The sequence below is a fragment of the Oncorhynchus mykiss genome, chromosome 2 (assembly GCF_013265735.2).
Source record: "Oncorhynchus mykiss isolate Arlee chromosome 2, USDA_OmykA_1.1, whole genome shotgun sequence".
Taxonomy (NCBI): Eukaryota; Metazoa; Chordata; class Actinopteri; order Salmoniformes; family Salmonidae; genus Oncorhynchus; species Oncorhynchus mykiss.
In genome coordinates, this window is record NC_048566.1 from 25774498 (window position 1) to 25795266 (window position 20769).

The 20769-nt window shown below is 38.5% G+C and overlaps 1 protein-coding gene across 6 annotated transcripts in view; it reads right to left on the minus strand.

The window, feature by feature from the left end:
- Positions 1–15762, minus strand: part of LOC110539098 (adhesion G protein-coupled receptor B1) — a 121234-nt gene extending 105472 nt beyond the window's left edge. For 4 of the 6 annotated variants that reach the window (XM_036943560.1, XM_036943534.1, XM_036943551.1 and 1 more), the window contains exons 1-2: positions 15179–15762; positions 8063–8183 (exon numbers count right to left, since the gene is read on the minus strand). The gene's annotated coding sequence lies outside the window, so the exon portion shown is untranslated. The remainder of the gene's footprint in view (positions 1–8062; positions 8184–15178) is intronic. The other 2 variants (XM_036943544.1, XM_036943525.1) reach the window with 2 other exon arrangements.
- Positions 15763–20769: the final 5007 nt, after the last annotated feature.

Sequence of the window (20769 nt, forward strand, 5' to 3'; positions counted from 1 at the left end):
GTATGTAGTAAACATATTAACTAATGGAAGACAAACGCAGTATGTAGTAAACATAATAACTAATGGAAGACAAACGCAGTATGGAGTAAACATATTAACTAATGGAAGACAAACGCAGTATGTAGTAATATTAACTAATGGAAGACAAATGCAGTATGTAGTAAACATATTAACTACTGGAAGACAAACGCAGTGTGTAGTAATATTAACTAATGGAAGACAAATGCAGTATGTAGTAAACATATTAACCACTGGAAGACAAATGCAGTATGTAGTAAACATATTAACCACTGGAAGACAAATGCAGTATGTAGTAAACATATTAACTAATGGAAGACAAACGCAGTATGTAGTAAACATAATAACTAATGGAAGACAAACGCAGTATGTAGTAAACATAATAACTAATGGAAGACAAATGCAGTAAGTAGTAATATTAACTACTGGAAGACAAATGCAGTATGTAGTAATATTAACTAATGGAAGACAAACGCAGTATGTAGTAAACATATTAACTACTGGAAGACAAATGCAGTATGTAGTAAACATATTAACTAATAGAAGACAAATGCAGTATGTAGTAAACATATTAACTAATGGAAGACAAACGCAGTATGTAGTAAACATATTAACTACTGGAAGACAAATGCAGTATGTAGTAAACATATTAACTAGTGGAAGACAAACGCAGTATGTAGTAAACATATTAACTAATGGAAGACAAATGCAGTATGTAGTAAACATATTAACTAATGGAAGACAAATGCAGTATGTAGTAAACATATTAACTAGTGGAAGACAAACGCAGTATGTAGTAAACATATTAACTAATGGAAGACAAATGCAGTATGTAGTAAACGTATTAACTAATGGAAGACAAATGCAGTATGTAGTAAACATATTAACTAATGGAAGACAAATGCAGTATGTAGTAAACATATTAACTAATGGAAGACAAATGCAGTATGTAGTAAACATATTAACTAGTGGAAGACAAATGCAGTGTGTAGTAAACATATTAACTAATGGAAGACAAATGCAGTATGTAGTAATATTAACTAATGGAAGACAAATGCAGTATGTAGTAAACATATTAACTACTGGAAGACAAACGCAGTATGTAGTAAACATATTAACTAATAGAAGACAAATGCAGTATGTAGTAAACATATTAACCAATGGAAGACAAACGCAGTATGTAGTAAACATATTAACTACTGGAAGACAAATGCAGTATGTAGTAAACATATTAACTAATAGAAGACAAATGCAGTATGTAGTAAACATTTAATTAATGGAAGACAAACGCAGTATGTAGTAAACATATTAACTACTGGAAGACAAATGCAGTATGTAGTAAACATATTAACTAGTGGAAGACAAACGCAGTATGTAGTAAACATATTAACTAATGGAAGACAAATGCAGTATGTAGTAAACATATTAACTAATGGAAGACAAATGCAGTATGTAGTAAACATATTAACTAGTGGAAGACAAACGCAGTATGTAGTAAACATATTAACTAATGGAAGACAAATGCAGTATGTAGTAAACATATTAACTAATGGAAGACAAATGCAGTATGTAGTAAACATATTAACTAATGGAAGACAAATGCAGTATGTAGTAAACATATTAACTAATGGAAGACAAATGCAGTATGTAGTAAACATATTAACTAGTGGAAGACAAATGCAGTGTGTAGTAAACATATTAACTAATGGAAGACAAATGCAGTATGTAGTAATATTAACTAATGGAAGACAAATGCAGTATGTAGTAAACATATTAACTACTGGAAGACAAACGCAGTATGTAGTAAACATATTAACTAATAGAAGACAAATGCAGTATGTAGTAAACATATTAACCAATGGAAGACAAACGCAGTATGTAGTAAACATATTAACTACTGGAAGACAAATGCAGTATGTAGTAAACATATTAACTAATAGAAGACAAATGCAGTATGTAGTAAACATTTAATTAATGGAAGACAAACGCAGTATGTAGTAAACATATTAACTACTGGAAGACAAATGCAGTATGTAGTAAACATATTAACTAGTGGAAGACAAACGCAGTATGTAGTAAACATATTAACTAATGGAAGACAAATGCAGTATGTAGTAAACATATTAACTAATGGAAGACAAATGCAGTATGTAGTAAACATATTAACTAGTGGAAGACAAACGCAGTATGTAGTAAACATATTAACTAATGGAAGACAAATGCAGTATGTAGTAAACATATTAACTAATGGAAGACAAATGCAGTATGTAGTAAACATATTAACTAATGGAAGACAAATGCAGTATGTAGTAAACATATTAACTAATGCAAGACAAATGCAGTATGCAGTAAACATATTAACTAGTGGAAGACAAATGCAGTGTGTAGTAAACATATTAACTAATGGAAGACAAATGCAGTATGTAGTAATATTAACTAATGGAAGACAAATGCAGTATGTAGTAAACATATTAACTACTGGAAGACAAACGCAGTATGTAGTAAACATATTAACTAATAGAAGACAAATGCAGTATGTAGTAAACATATTAACTAATGGAAGACAAATGCAGTATGTAGTAAACATATTAACTAATGGAAGACAAACGCAGTATGTAGTAAACATATTAACTAATGGAAGACAAACGCAGTATGTAGTAATATTAACTAATGGAAGACAAATGCAGTATGTAGTAAACATATTAACCACTGGAAGACAAATGCAGTATGTAGTAAACATATTAACTACTGGAAGACAAACGCAGTGTGTAGTAATATTAACTAATGGAAGACAAATGCAGTATGTAGTAAACATATTAACCACTGGAAGACAAATGCAGTATGTAGTAAACATATTAACCACTGGAAGACAAATGCAGTATGTAGTAAACATATTAACTAATGGAAGACAAATGCAGTATGTAGTAATATTAACTAATGGAAGACAAATGCAGTATGTAGTAAACATATTAACTAATGGAAGACAAACGCAGTATGTAGTAAACATATTAACTAATGGAAGACAAACGCAGTATGTAGTAATATTAACTAATGGAAGACAAATGCAGTATGTAGTAAACATATTAACTAATGGAAGACAAACGCAGTATGTAGTAAACTTATTAACTAATGGAAGACAAATGCAGTATGTAGTAATATTAACTACTGGAAGACAAATGCAGTATGTAGTAAACATATTAACTACTGGAAGACAAACGCAGTATGTAGTAAACATATTAACTTATAGAAGACAAATGCAGTATGTAGTAAACATATTAACTAATGGAAGACAAACGCAGTATGTAGTAAACATATTAACTACTGGAAGACAAATGCAGTATGTAGTAAACATATTAACTAATAGAAGACAAATGCAGTATGTAGTAAACATATTAACTAATGGAAGACAAACGCAGTATGTAGTAAACATATTAACTACTGGAAGACAAATGCAGTATGTAGTAAACATTTTAACTAGTGGAAGACAAACGCAGTATGTAGTAAACATATTAACTAATGGAAGACAAATGCAGTATGTAGTAAACATATTAACTAATGGAAGACAAATGCAGTATGTAGTAAACATATTAACTAGTGGGAGACAAACGCAGTATGTAGTAAACATATTAACTAATGGAAGACAAATGCAGTATGTAGTAAACATATTAACTAATGGAAGACAAATGCAGTATGTAGTAAACATATTAACTAATGGAAGACAAATGCAGTATGCAGTAAACATATTAACTAGTGGAAGACAAATGCAGTGTGTAGTAAACATATTAACTAATGGAAGACAAATGCAGTATGTAGTAATATTAACTAATGGAAGACAAATGCAGTATGTAGTAAACATATTAACTACTGGAAGACAAACGCAGTATGTAGTAAACATATTAACTAATAGAAGACAAATGCAGTATGTAGTAAACATATTAACTAATGGAAGACAAACGCAGTATGTAGTAAACATATTAACTACTGGAAGACAAACGCAGTATGTAGTAAACATATTAACTAATAGAAGACAAACGCAGTATGTAGTAAACATATTAACCAATGGAAGACAAACGCAGTATGTAGTAATATTAACTAATGGAAGACAAATGCAGTATGTAGTAAACATATTAACCACTGGAAGACAAATGCAGTATGTAGTAAACATATTAACTACTGGAAGACAAACGCAGTGTGTAGTAATATTAACTAATGGAAGATAAACGCAGTATGTAGTAAACATATTAACCACTGGAAGACAAATGCAGTATGTAGTAAACATATTAACCACTGGAAGACAAATGCAGTATGTAGTAAACATATTAACTAATGGAAGACAAATGCAGTATGTAGTAATATTAACTAATGGAAGACAAATGCAGTATGTAGTAAACATATTAACTAATGGAAGACAAACGCAGTATGTAGTGAACATATTAACTAATGGAAGACAAACGCAGTATGTAGTAATATTAACTACTGGAAGACAAATGCAGTATGTAGTAAACATATTAACTAATGGAAGACAAATGCAGTATGTAGTAAACATATTAACTACTGGAAGACAAACGCAGTATGTAGTAAACTTATTAACTAATGGAAGACAAATGCAGTATGTAGTAATATTAACTACTGGAAGACAAATGCAGTATGTAGTAAACATATTAACTAATGGAAGACAAATGCAGTATGTAGTAAACATAATAACTAATGGAAGACAAATGCAGTAAGTAGTAATATTAACTACTGGAAGACAAATGCAGTATGTAGTAAACATATTAACTAATGGAAGACAAATGCAGTATGTAGTAAACATATTACCTAATGGAAGACAAATGCAGTATGCAGTAATATTAACTAATGGAAGACAAATGCAGTATGTAGTAAACATATTAACTAATGGAAGACAAACGCAGTATGTAGTAAACATAATAACTAATGGAAGACAAACGCAGTATGTAGTAAACATAATAACTAATGGAAGACAAATGCAGTAAGTAGTAATATTAACTACTGGAAGACAAATGAAGTATGTAGTAATATTAACTAATGGAAGACAAACGCAGTATGTAGTAAACATATTAACTACTGGAAGACAAATGCAGTATGTAGTAAACATATTAACTAGTGGAAGACAAACGCAGTATGTAGTAAACATATTAACTAATGGAAGACAAATGCAGTATGTAGTAAACATATTAACTAATGGAAGACAAATGCAGTATGTAGTAAACATATTAACTAGTGGAAGACAAACGCAGTATGTAGTAAACATATTAACTAATGGAAGACAAATGCAGTATGTAGTAAACATATTAACTAATGGAAGACAAATGCAGTATGTAGTAAACATATTAACTAATGGACGACAAATGCAGTATGTAGTAAACATATTAACTAATGGAAGACAAATGCAGTATGTAGTAAACATATTAACTAGTGGAAGACAAATGCAGTGTGTAGTAAACATAGTAACTAATGGAAGACAAATGCAGTATGTAGTAATATTAACTAATGGTAGACAAATGCAGTATGTAGTAAACATATTAACTACTGGAAGACAAACGCAGTATGTAGTAAACATATTAACTAATAGAAGACAAATTCAGTATGTAGTAAACATATTAACTAATGGAAGACAAACGCAGTATGTAGTAAACATATTAACTAATGGAAGACAAACGCAGTATGTAGTAAACATATTAACTAATGGAAGACAAACGCAGTATGTAGTAATATTAACTAATGGAAGACAAATGCAGTATGTAGTAAACATATTAACCACTGGAAGACAAATGCAGTATGTAGTAATATTAACTAATGGAAGACAAATGCAGTATGTAGTAAACATATTAACCACTGGAAGACAAATGCAGTATGTAGTAAACATATTAACTACTGGAAGACAAACGCAGTGTGTAGTAATATTAACCACTGGAAGACAAATGCAGTATGTAGTAAACATATTAACTAATAGAAGACAAATGCAGTATGTAGTAAACATATTAACTAATGGAAGACAAACGCAGTATGTAGTAAACATATTAACTAATGGAAGACAAACGCAGTATGTAGTAAACATATTAACTAATGGAAGACAAACGCAGTATGTAGTAATATTAACTAATGGAAGACAAATGCAGTATGTAGTAAACATATTAACCACTGGAAGACAAATGCAGTATGTAGTAAACATATTAACTACTGGAAGACAAATGCAGTATGTAGTAATATTAACTAATGGAAGACAAATGCAGTATGTAGTAATATTAACTAATGGAAGACAAATGCAGTATGTAGTAAACATATTAACCACTGGAAGACAAATGCAGTATGTAGTAAACATATTAACTACTGGAAGACAAACGCAGTGTGTAGTAATATTAACTAATGGAAGACAAATGCACTATGTAGTAAACATATTAACCACTGGAAGACAAATGCAGTATGTAGTAAACATATTAACCACTGGAAGACAAATGCAGTATGTAGTAAACATATTAACTAATGGAAGACAAATGCAGTATGTAGTAAACATATTAACCACTGGAAGACAAATGCAGTATGTAGTAAACATATTAACTAATGGAAGACAAATGCAGTATGTAGTAAACATATTAACCACTGGAAGACAAATGCAGTATGTAGTAAACATATTAACTAATGGAAGACAAATGCAGTATGTAGTAAACATATTAACTAATGGAAGACAAACGCAGTATGTAGTAAACATATTAACTACTGGAATACAAATGCAGTGTGTAGTAAACATATTAACCACTGGAAGACAAATGCAGTATGTAGTAAACATATTAACCACTGGAAGACAAATGCAGTATGTAGTAAACATATTAACTATTAGAAGACAAATGACTAACAGATGTACTCTGGATCCTATATGGCCGTTTGGTTGGGACTGCTTTTTATGCCTTTTTTTATGATAATGACAATCCTTCCGCAGCTGAGCACTAGCTAACATCTGTTCGGAAACTCTAGAATAGGAGAGTGGGGATGGGAGATGCATGGGTCTATAATTATAGGGAGATTACTGCAGGACTTTCAATGTTGCCTGCATAAACTTGCATAAACACATGTAGAAGGAAAATAAAAACCCGGCTGTGATTATCCAACAGTGCATACTCCAGATTATACAGACCAGACGCAACAATAGCAGCTAAGCATCTGATTTTTCTAAGCAGAGCATATTTACACAGCATGATACCCATCTCGTAGAACAGTCGCCTGTAAAACCATGCAGAGCAGCGCCTTACATATTGACAACATTAACCTTACGTATTGACAACATTAAATTAACAAACAGATTCCCACTATGGGGATCGATAAAGTACTGTGTCCATTGAAACTGAAACTGTATATTTTGTCAGGATAGAATATAGAAGATCTACAGAGATTAAGGTCAAAGGGGCACTGACAGCCACACACACACACACACACACACACACACACACACACACACACACACACACACACACACACACACACACACACACACACACACACATACATATATATTAAATCAGTGCATTTGGAAAGTATTCAGACGCCTTGACTTTTTCCACATTTTGTTACGTTACAGCCTCATTCTAAAATGTATTAAATAAAGGTTTCCCCTCATCGATCTACACACATTACCCCATAATGACAAAGCGAAAACTGTTTAAAAAAAAATAATTGCCAAAGTTTTACAAGTAAAAAATGGAAATACCTTATTTACATCAGTATTCAGACATGGAGCATCATAACATACTATGTCACACGATCAGACATTTATGCTAATTCAATATGTATCTATATCAACTCTTTGTTTCCCCCTAAAATCTTATTTTTGTTCTTTCCTTTTGAGTGGGTACTGTAATTCAGCTTTCAGCTGTGAATGTGTACAAGCTCAAATAAACCTTACTACATCCTTATCTTCTCTTTTCTGTTGCAACATGTGGAATTAAGTGTGATTCTGAGTGCTACCACTCAGTGTTAGAATTCCAATATGGACAAGATTAAAACACCAGCAGCCTATAATAACACTCACTTTTAGGGTTAAAAAATTCCTGGAACTTTCAAAAAATTCTGTTTCCCAGAGATCCTGGTCGGAGGACTTCGGACTTCCTGGTTATTCCCTCCTCATACCGGGAAACCTCCATCTGGGATTTCTGAAGAAAAAAACCAGAGGATTTAATGACGGTTCCAGGAATTTTGCAACCATACTCACTTTCAACCATCCGCTATAGGAAAGTGAGGTAGACTCCATGCCAACTTCCAAAAAGATAACCAGATTATTTGATCCTATGTACAGCAGCTTTCAGCATTTTGACATTTTTCTAATGATACAGCTTTCAGCATTTGAATGATTTGAATGATACCATGTTGCTCAGGCAACCAATTAGAGTGGAGAATAGAGGTAACTCTGATAAGTTCCTGTGTTGACGCCAGGCGAACTAGCTCATAGAGGAATCAGAGGGGATTGAATGGAGACTCACTGAGATGTGGTCTCTGATACAGATGATTTTCTATGGGACTCGAGATCAAAGCACAACCATGCCTTGTTCTCATCAGGGTGTATACAGACAGAGTGGGGAGAAATCATTGGTTCCAATTGCCTGTCTTTTATTATTGGGTTTTCTAAGCACATTTACACAGCATGATACCCATCTCGTAGAACAGTCGCCTGTAAAACCATGCAGAGCAGCGCCTTACGTATTGACAACATTAAATTAACAAACAGATTCCCACTATGGGGATCGATAAAGTACTGTGTCCATTGAAACTGAAACTGTATATTTTGTCAGGATAGAATATAGAAGATCTACAGAGAATAAGGTCAAAGACAATGCATGTGGCTGTCAGTGCCCCTCACTAATGTAGAGTGTATGATGCCCAAATGACACGCAACATACAAAAACAGCACCCAACCTTCAGGACAGCCCTATCAAGAAATAGCATATTCTGTATATATTATAAATATCAATATTAAGACATAGAACTTCATAACATACTATGTCACACAATCAGACATGTATGCTAATTCAATTTTTATCTATATCAACTCTTTATTTCCCCCTAAAATCTTATTTTTCTTTCCTTTTGTCTCTATACTGTAATTCAGCTGTCAGCTGTGAATGTGTACAAGCTCAAATAAACCATGTGGGGAAAACCAGGGAATTTATTGAAAGTTACAGGAATTTTGCAACCCTACTCACTTTCAAGTCCACTATCAAATGAATCCTCCACTAACAAATTAATTCTCTGCTACATGAAAGTGAAGTACACTAGATGCCAACTTCCAAAAATATAAACAGATTCTTTGATCCTATGTACAACAGCTTTCAGCATTTTGACATTTTTCTAATGATACAGCTTTCAGCATTTGAATGATTTTAATGATACCATGTTGCTCAGGCAACCAATTAGAGTGGAGAATAGAGGTAACTCTGATAAGTTCTTGTGTTGACGCTAGGCTAACTAGCTCATAGAGGAATCAGAGGGGATTGAATGGAGACTCACTGAGATGTGGTCTCTGATACACATGATTATCTATGGGACTCGAGATCAAAGCACAACCATGCCTTGTTCTCATCACGGTGTGTACAGACAGAGTGGGGAGAAATCATTGGATCCAATAAATAACCTGTCTTTTATTATTGGGGTTTTCAAACAAAATGAAAGCTAGTAAGAATAATTAATATTTATTTTTCAGAAAAAAACAACAACCAATATGAACAAACAGAATTGCAATTTGTAAACAGAAATTAAAATTGAAATGTACCTCTAATGTAGACACAGTAGCCACATATCCTGTATAACCACAATTTGTGAAAAAGTTGCATTCAAAATTAATCTTAAACAGTCCACATCAACATAAAGCTAAAATACAGATAGCTGAATGTAAAAAACCTATCCAGTAGAAGTGACATTCTGGGCTGTTCTCTACCCCAACAGAAGGTCACAACCCCTGAAATAAAACTGTGGAGGAAGCAGAAAGACAGCCATCTGTGATTTCTATGCCAGAGCATCTGTGTACAGTATGTGTGTGTGTGTGTGTGTGTGTGTGTGTGTGTGTGTGTGTGTGTGTGTGTGTGTGTGTGTGTGTGTGTGTGTGTGAGAGAGAGAGAGAGAGAGAGAGAGAGAGAGAGAGAGAGAGAGAGAGAGAGAGAGAGAGAGAGAGAGAGAGAGAGAGAGAGAGAGAGAGAGAGAGAGAGAGAGAGAGAGAGAGAGAGAGAGAGAGAGAGAGAGAGAGAGAGAGAGAGAGAGAGAGCGACAGAGAGAGAGAGAGAGAGAGAGAAGAGAGAGAGAGAAAGACAGAGAGAGAGAGAGAGAGAGAGAGAGAGAGAGAGAGAGAGAGAGAGAGAGAGAGAGAGAGAGAGAGAGAGAGAGAGAACATGCCTGTGTCTGTCTCTGTGTGTCATTTCTCTCATTCAAACCCTGTACTCCTGCCTACATGCCTGCTGGCTGTTGCAACAAGGCTACAACTTTAACCTTGATTTTATTTTACATTACAATGACTCACACTCACAGCAACCCCTAACAGATGCACAAACTTGTTGTCAGTAGTCTAAAACTTAGTCTAAAAAAGGTTTTCTAACAAAGCATCACATTGTATTGGAGGGATATAATGATGCATGGCTCAAGTGTACATTCTGTCTTAGGGACTCATTACATATGCACATTCAGCATGGATACACACACACATACACAAAGACACACACGCACACACACACGCACACACAAACACACACACACACACACACACACACACACACACACACAAACACACACAGTCCTTTGTCTTACCAGACCCCCTTGATCTTAAACGAGTCCCAATGTAATTAAAACACACCAGAAATGCAGACAGAAGTAGCAGAAAGGTGTGAGGGTGATTCTCCCTCCACACACACACACACACACACACACACACACACACACACACACACACACACACACACACACACACACACACACACACACACACACACACATATATAAGAGGTGTGAGGGTGTTTCTCTCTACCTCATTCCCTTCTCACCCCCATTAAACACCAAGTAAAAAACATAGCAGGCCAAATAACTCCTACTAATTCAATACCATGTCTTACTGCCATGTAGTTCAGAGCCTGTTTGATCAGCTGTAGCAGAACATGAAAGAGAAAGTGAGATCCAATTCATTAAAAACAAAAACATTCCTTAGCATACAGTTTATAACAACGCTACTTCTCTTTTCCTCTGAGCTCATAATGCTTCAATATATAGAATGATTTGCTCCAAAACACACTACAAGCCCAGTGATGTGCCAACTGAAGACTCTATCCTTGCGTGATGGAGAGCTAGCGTCAGAGACGGGTAAATGTTTAATGAGAAAGCCTTACGACTGCTTCACACAACAGGCCCAAACACGAAAACACAAACAATCATGTCTGTTTCAAAGGATGGATATCATCACTCTGTGTGATGTTGTGTTGACAGTCAGAGTTAGTGAGCCTCGTTTTAATTTTTTTTATTTCACCTTTATTTAACCAGGTAGGCCAGTTGAGAACAAGTTCTCATTTACAACTGCGACCTGGCCAAGATAAAGCAAAGCAGTGCGACAAAAACAACAACACAGAGTTACACATAAACAAACATACAGTCAACAACACAAAAAAAAATACAAATAAAATGATCTATGTAGTGTGTGCAAATGTAGAAGAGTAGGGAGGAAGGCAATAAATAGGCCATAGAGGCAAAAAATAATTACAATTTAGCATTAATACTGGAGTGATACATGTGCAGATGATGATCAGTCTGGTCAGTTGTTGGTCAGTCTCATAGTGTAACGTGTGGACTTTGTAACTGTTGCCTGGCCTCGCCCTGAGTTCCCCTCCCTGGCCCTGCGTCCTCACGATGCATGTTGGCTAGGCCTCATCACCCAGCAACCCTAGCCCCTATTTTAGACACTAATTAGGCGAGCCAATGGACAGGCAGGATCTGGGCAGTTACCTCCAAGAGTAAAACACTCGCGGCGATGGAACTCTCCACTGTCCTGTCACTAAACCATTACCACCAACATTAAAGAGGAGCGAGATTTGTGTTTCTCTCTAGGGTGTCTATCTCTCTGTGTGTGTGTGTGTGTGTGTATATATGTGTGTGTGTGTGTGTGTGTGTGTGTGTGTGTGTGTGTGTGTGTGTGTGTGTGTGTGTGTGTATGTGTGTGTGTGTGTGTGTGTGTGTGTGTGTGTGTATGTGTGTGTGTGTGTGTGTGTGTGTGTGTGTGTGTGTGTGTGTGTGTGTGTGTGTGTCAGACAAAGAGAGCAGAATGGGTATGCCTGTCTCCATCAAAAACACTCTCTCTACAGGCCCTCGCTATCTCGCTTGCCTTTAATCCACCTTTTATCTCTCTCTTTCTCTTTCTTCCCCTCATGTCTCTCCTCTATTTCAATCCCTATGTCTCTGTTTCTTCTTCCCTCTCTTTTCTCTATCCCACCGTGTGTTTTCCATTTCAGGTTGCGTGTGGTGGCACTGAGGTTGAGACACACCAGGTTTATGTAAGGCTAAGAGGTGATGGAGGGAGGAGGAGAGGAAAAGAGAGGGAGGAGAAGAGAGTGAAAAGAGGAGAAGGGAAGGGAGAGGTTGGGACCATAGTATTTGCAGATGCGGCTTGGATACGAGATACAAAAACAAAGGAGGACTTCTAGGTTAAAAGACATGCATGGTTGCTTCTCAAAGGGCCTGTGTGCTGTGCTTGCTCGGCCCGGTCTGTCCGTGACTCAAAGATTGCCTGCCTGCCAGTCAGGAGGCTCCTGTGGAGGCTAGGCCTATTTATAATCCCTGTGTCTTCTAAAATACTCATAGTAGACTAATATCAATGGCTGCAGGGTCTGTGTGGCCAGTCCTACTCTTACAGGCCTTTGACCAGACACTATCTGATATCCCTGAAGTACTTGAAAGTGGTGTGGTAGTCCTAATATAATGTAGAGAATGTTGAATGGTGAGGCAAGGATATGCATCAAGATGTGTCATTACAAGACTACTAGCCCACAGATTTAATCCATGTTGTTACAACTGAAAAATAATAGGAACGTGTATGAAATATGAATGCTTTGTTCAACAGGGCCTCTCATGCATCGTGGATCTTCTCCTGTTGAAGTATCTCACACCTTTACTGCTATTTAAAACACGGGAGGAACAGGGGTAGGCTACACGCGTCTTTACACAGACACAACTCGCTCCGTTTCACCGAGGAGATCCCGTAAAAACCCCACCCGGTGCTCGGGAATAATTTCTGGCGCTGAAATGCTCCGCTAGTCCCGATTTCCCCGCGGAGTGGATTGAGTGTCTGTAGACTCCCCCCTACGGTAAGAAGACGGAACTTCCTGTTTAACTCGCAAATATTTTCAGGTTCCTAGTCTCAATCACTTTAACCTATGATCTGATCTATTTTATGTCACACAAACACACACGCACGCACACACATATACACACACACACACACATATATATATATATATATATACACACACACACACACACACACACACACACACACACACACACACACACACACACACACACGCACACACGCACACACACACACACTTCAATTGCCTTTCTCGCTCTGTTCTTAAAGAGACATCCTTTCAGTAAAGCACGGAGCGCATTGAACCGAATAGGCTCCTGCAAATAGTCTTCTCCCCGTCTCTGTCTTTTCGATCACTCTGCTGTTAACGCTTCATTTAGCCCTACACAAGGGGAGGGAGACTTGGTCCGGAGACATTTAGCGTTCACGTGAGTCAAGGGGGTGGAAATAGGGGGCAGTTTCACCAGAAGCGGTTAGGTGAAAATATTAAAATCATCCTACGTATTTCCCTATAGGGGAGGATATTGTTGTATTATTTATACCGGCCATTAGTGCTATTTAGGACTAGGGGAAACACAGTATTGATACAGAAGCTTCAGTTGCACATCACACGCTCGCCCCAAAGTGTTCAGTGACTACTGATACGCAAAGCAGAGAGAGCATGACTGCGTTACCAACATGTAGAATCACAATGTATCACATTTTCACTGCAAGCCACGTCGCTATAAGTTATGGCCACATAAACCAACACAAGCTGAATAACAATAACGGAAAACATTAGCAAGTTATTTTATTCTGCATACAGGGATAGGATAGCCTATATTGTTATAATAAATAATGTGCTACTAAGTAAGGACTATTGAACCTGTGAGTAAATAAAAACATTTTAGAGTTTAAAAGTGGAGTAGAGTTGTCAAAGAATGCATTTTTCACGACATGGAGAGCTACATGTCTATCGATATGCAGCTACTTCCAAACGCAGAGACAAGGGAACGCGGGTATAAGGGAAAAAAAAGCCCTCGAGGTATTCCTTCCCTAGACAAACAAGGCAGATAATAACAGAAATCTAGAGAAACAATCAATATGCACAACAAACGCATCTCAAAAATCATATAAAACATTTGCCATATTTGTATCCCGGAAAGGTCCATTTGATTTGATCAAAAACAAATACCAGGGTTTGGTAAAACTCAAGAAATCACAGTAGATGTTCGTTGTGGTGACTTTGCTATGCAGTCTTTCGGAGATAGTGGATAGGTACCTTGGACAGCGACTAGCCTACTAGAGCCCGCCGCCGCCGCGAGGGCTCGCTGTGATTCCCTGAGCGCGTCTGTTTGACATGTTGATACTGCATAAATCCACAACGGGATCACTAAAAGCTACTCGGAGCGAATTCATCTGGCCCTATTCTCAATTTCCAAAGCTGTACAGTTTATAGTAATCGAATTGAGAGGGACCAGAACGGAAGGAAGAGCAATGCCCAGTGGGTTTAGAAGAAGTTGATGTGATGAGTGACGGATATTTTCTCTCTCCCTTGCCTGCCTGAAACTGCCGACCAGCGCCTCGGCTTTGCCGCGAGTCTGTCATCAACGAGAATTACCTTAAAACCATGGTATTGCGAAATAAATTCACTAAATATGTTATCACACACAAATGTTTCATTCTTAAAAACACATTGCCTGAAGGGAAGATGCGAGAAGCATAGGATCCCATTTCGGGTTAATATAACACTATGTTATTGACATAGCACATTCGGTTGCAAGAAACAATAACTCGTTACTTTGAGGTGTCTATATATTAAATTAAACTAATATTTACCTTGAAAAAGTGAACAGTTCCATTGAAGCATATCTTCCGTGTTCCAAGCTCCAATGCTTTCGAGAGACAATCAACAATTCCACAAGCTTGATTAAAATAAGTTCGTTGTACTTATTATTTCAAGAGCGCGTAGCCGATTTATAGCCTAATGTAGATGTTTTGATGACATTAACAAGTCTGTGAATACCTGCAATTCAAAACTGCTTTATTCCAAAGTTCCTATGAGTAAAATGAATACAAATCCAGTCCAAGTAGATTTTAACAGTATTTCGATCCAAATTCAAAGGTCCCCCTGTTTCTGAAGAGATGCTCTCAAAATCTATATTTTTAAATCCCAATTTATTGTAGAAGCCCTGTAATCAAGTTATTCTCCAATTTCGCTTGCTTCGATCGAAACAGGCGCCAGGTGAAGTGAAGGTCTAAGAAAGCGTAAAATCAGGATAGCTCCTGGTGTGTTGTCTTGATTCCAGTGTGCGCGTTTGGGCAGCATCCATCGTTCATCCCAGTTTGGAGTGTCCTTGTCGGTGTGTCTACGGTCCGGGTGCTGGACCTGGTTTCAGTCTTTGAAGCCCTGGGATTCGTCACAAACGCATATACCCAGCAGCCCCCCCCCCTTCCCCCCTTCTGGAGATGGAGTCGGAGCAATGCGTGGGTGACACACCGAAGTGAATAAGCCACAGCAACGAGGGCTGGGGGTGAGAAATATGCAAGACAACGCAAGAGAGAGAAGAGAGAGGTGAGTGATCGGGTTTTTTTTGTCGAAAGAGTGTGCCTTTCTTAATCAACTGTGTTTTGTAGATTTATCGAAATATTCTTTACAAAGCATTACCTATTCAGGACATGATTAAGTTCTTGCTGCGTTTTCATTTTTTGGAATTCGCCAATATATTTAGTAAAATCCTGTTATGTAGCTTAAATAACAACTGTTTAGATGCTTGGATGCAATTACGCATGGCATTTCAAACGATTATTATTTCCTTACGAAGCTATAGGTGTCTTGTCTAAAGTAACCAATGTGATGCAACTATAGTTGAATCTGAATCGAAGATGTCTACACATCAATATCAAGTGCGTACATGCGTAATAAAAACACACACACACACACCCTATCTGAGTTCCAAAATGCACTAGTCAAGCTGCACGTGCTATAGCCTACACTTGCCAAATGGCACATTTAGTCGCTCCGTGATGGAGCTGTTCGGAGTAGCCTTTACTCCTGCTACGTTAGGTAAGAGTAGCCTAATGACAGAAAGTGACTCAGGGGTAGGCTATATGTATCCAACCAGATTTTGCGCAGATTACTGTCTAATATCCCGATCAGTGGTTGCAAAATAGACTAGCCAATACTTGTAGCTCAAATGGGAGATTCCATTTCTCGAGGCATCCCATGGCTCTTCCCGCGCGCCTCCAAGTGGGTGGACTTTTTTTAGTATGCATAGGAGGTTCGCTGTTTTAAGGGGGCGGGAATTGGAAGCTTTGAATAGATTCATTCTGGTCCAATAACACCCATCTGCCGTTCGAGTAGCTTACATCCATCCAGTAAATTACAGGTAGTTTAGGCTATTTATCTAATTAACAATATTTCTAGAGTGCTCTGTTGACACCAGGATGCTTATTATATTCATATTAAACATATGTACCCCATGTCCCTATATGAATGCACAATTACCACTGGTTTGACATTCCCCTGTATGATAGCTATTGAAAAGAGGTTCTGTCATCATTTACATTGTTTATTTTTGTCATGTAGCCAATGCTCATATCCAGAGTGACTTACAGTTAGTTCATTCATCTTAAGATAGCTAGGTGGGACAACTACTACGTAATAGTAAGTGCATTTTTCTTTAATAAAGTAGCAAAGTCAGAGCTAGCAAGAGGGAAAAGAGTGAAGTGCCAGTGCCAGTTCACAAAATGCTTTTTTTTTTTTTTTAGGGGGGGGGGGGGGGGGGGTGCTTTGGGATTATTTAAGATACTCTTTGAAGAGGTAGGGTTTCAGATGTTTTTGAAAATGTGCAGGGAATCAGCTGTCCTAGCTTCAGGGGAAAGCTGGTTCCACCATTGGGGTGCCAGGACAGAGAAGAGCTTGGACTGGGCTAAGTGGGAGCTGCCCTCCCATAGGGGTGGAAGGGCTAAGAAATGAGAGGTGGCAGAATGGTGTACTCAGGTTGGGTTGTAGGGTTTGAGCATAACCTGAAGCATAGCCTGAAGGTAGGGAGGGGCAAGTCCTCTTGCTGCTCCGTAGGCAAGTACCATGGTCTTGTAATGGATGCGAGCTTCAACTGGAAGCCAGTGGAGTGTGCTGAGGAGCAGGGTGACATAGGAGAACTTGGGAAAGTTTAACACCACGTGGGCTGCAGCGTTCTGGATATGTTGCAGGGATTTGATGGCACAAGCGGGGAGCCCAGCCAACAGCGAGTTCCGGTAGTCCAGACGGGAGATGACAAATGCCTGGATCAGGAGCTGCGGCACTTCCTGTGTGAGGTTGGGTCGTACTCTATGGAAGTTGTAGAGCATGAACCTGCAAGAATCACTGCTTTGCTGTTTGTAGAGAATGACAGGGTGTTGTCCAGTGTCACAACAAGGTTATTTGTACTCTGGGACACCGTGGAGTGGAGAGGTCTTTGAGTGGCAGGCCTTCCCCATAAGGAAAAGCAGCTCTGTCTTGTCGAGGTTGAGGTCCGAAATCCATGCTGAGATATCTGCCAGGCACACAGAGATGTCGAAGGCTGTCATGTACCTGTCAAAGTGTACCTTTGTGTCTCACGGGGAAGGGAGGTGAAGGTAGGCACAGGGGCAAGATAATGTCCAATAGATGCAGGGTCGTAGGCTATGGCTGAGACATTTTTTTACCTTTATTTAACTAGGCAAGTCAGTTAAGAACAAATTCTTATTTACAATGACGGCCTACACTGGCCAAACCCAGACAACGCTGGGCCAATTGTGCGCCACCCTATGGGACTCCCAATCGCGTCTGGTTGTGATACAGCCTGGATTTGAACCTCAAGCACTGAGAGGCAGTGTCTTAGACCGCTGTGCCACTCAGGAATCCCAGACATGAATAAACCTATGTTGCCAAATCATGTTTTCAGGGACATGAGTCCCTGTCCTAGCATTCTCAAATGGCTTTGACAAAATCAATGCAACATGTAAACAACCATATAAAAAACGCTGCAAACCACTCAACAACCTGTGATAGTGTACGGTGTAAAGTACACATTTTAAGTTTGCCGCTTTAGTAACACAAATATGTTAGCCAAAATGATCAGCAAGCTAGTGTGCATTGCCTTTTACAGTAACTAAGAGTTACAGAAGCCTGAATAGGTTTCAGCAGTGAGGAAGAAGAAGAAAACAGAAGACACATATCAGTTCAATGGATTCAGTTGTACAACTAACTAGGTAGAGTATCCCCCTTTTTTTCTCTGTCTCTCTCTCTCTCTCTCTCTCTCTCTCTCTCTCTCTCTCCCTCTCTCTCTCTCTCTCTCTCTCTCTCTCTCTCGCTCTCTCTCTCTCTCTCTCTCACTCTCTTTCTCTCTCTCTCTCTCTCGCTCTCTCTCTCTCTCTCTCTCTCTCTCTCTCTCGCTCTCTCTCTCTCTCTCGCTCTCTCTCTCTCTCTCTCTCTCTCACTCTCTCTCTCTCTCTCTCTCACTCTCACTCTCACTCTACTGTCTCTCCTTCTACAGAAGGGATATGTGCCCACAGTAGGGTGCAAATGTGGAATATCAACACTTCACCTCCAACATCTACCACTAGGCTCAGAGTCTACTCTACTCCAGCTATACAACAGCAGACTGAGAATATATTCCAAATAACCAAGCCATTCAGAACATGGGCCTACACACAGATTAAAGATAGATATTTTTCAGTAACCTCAGGTTGACAATGTCCCAAAATACATTCCCAAAATGCTTGCCAACCACAGTCTGGCCAAACGAGACTCTTTTAGCTGTGCCTTTCAGAGCAATCACATTTCAGGGAAAATCAAAGCCTTTCTGCGGCCCGATCGTGAATGACATTTACGACTGGCTGAGAGAGCGTTTTCAGGGCTCTTTGTGCTTGAATTATCTACAGTTACAGTCAAAGTCGACAGATACGACCAGGATACGTTTGTGGGGAAAGCAGCTGCGGTGGCAGCTGAACTAATAAAAATTACATAAAAACACACATCTCATAATGGCTTGGTTTGACTGCAGGGAGTAACGGACTGTTGTGTTCTGGAAACCTATACAACACAGATTCTGAATAATGGGTGAATCATAACGTAATGACATGAAATTGACATCAGGCTATTTAAAATGCAAATCTATTTAAGACAGACAAAAATTGCATGGACAGACATCCCTCTCTGCCTTTCTCTTCATCCACCCCCCCCCCCCTCACCCCCCCCCCCCCCCTTTCTCTCTCTCTCTCTCTCTCTCTCTCTCTCTCGTGATGGGAAATTTCAGCCCATGTTTGGAGCCACACTTCACCTCCAACATCTACCACTAGGATCAGAGTCTACTCTACTCCAACAATACAGTAGACTGAGACTGGCTCAGAGAGCGTTTTCAGGGGCTCTTTGTGCTTGAATTACCTACAGTTAGAGCCAAAGTCGACAGATATGACCAGGATACGTTTGTGGGGAAAGTAGCTGCGGTGGCAGCTGAACTAATACAAATGGCTTGGTTTGACTGCAGGGAGTAACGGACTGTTGTGTTCTGTAAACCTATACAACACAGATTCTGAATAATGAGTGAATCATAACGTAATGACATGCAAATTAACATAAGGCTATTTCAAATGCAAATCTATGCAAATCCCAGTAAGGTTTTCTTCCCATACCATGATTCTTATTTTTTTTAATAGTAAATGGAGGTTATGCCTATTTAATCATGCACATAATGTAAGTGAAAGGATCGACGCAGGAGATGAGAAGCAGGTACAGGGAGTGAAGGTTTAATAACGGACGGACATGAAACAGAACAGGAACAGCGTCTGGACGGACACAGGGAACACCACCGAGGAACCAACAGATAAACAGGGGAAATCAACCACGTGAAGGAGTCCAAGTGAGTCCAATGAGCGCTGCTGCGCGTAATGATGGTGACAGGTGCGTGTAAAGATGGGTAGCCTGGCGCCCTCGAGCGCCAGGGATAAGGGAGCGGGAGCAGGCGTCACAGTAAGCCTATATTGAGGAAAAACTGTGACAGCAATCATGACCTCTTAAAATAACTCATTCTAGCTGACCAAATAGCCCTGTGGTCTGCCCAAAGCTAAATGTCAGTTGGATGTCATAGTAAAAACACAGTCTGTAGGAGAACTTTACACACAGAATCCCCACTTAACCAATCCTTTTGGGGACCCAGCAACATTTGTCCATCTATCAATCTATATTTAGTTTTCAGTTTCTATAGATGTTTTGTAGTGTTCTATAGTGGCCTCATCTGTTATTGGCCTCATCTGTTCTTGGGTATTAAATCCACATTGGCATTATCTCTGATCTCTAACAGCAACATATCATTTGAGCAGCTCAGGGGGATAATGCTATTATAATACCATTACAGAACATTAAAGTCTGGTTTTGAGCTGACCTTTTTAGTTCCAGTTATCTGAAG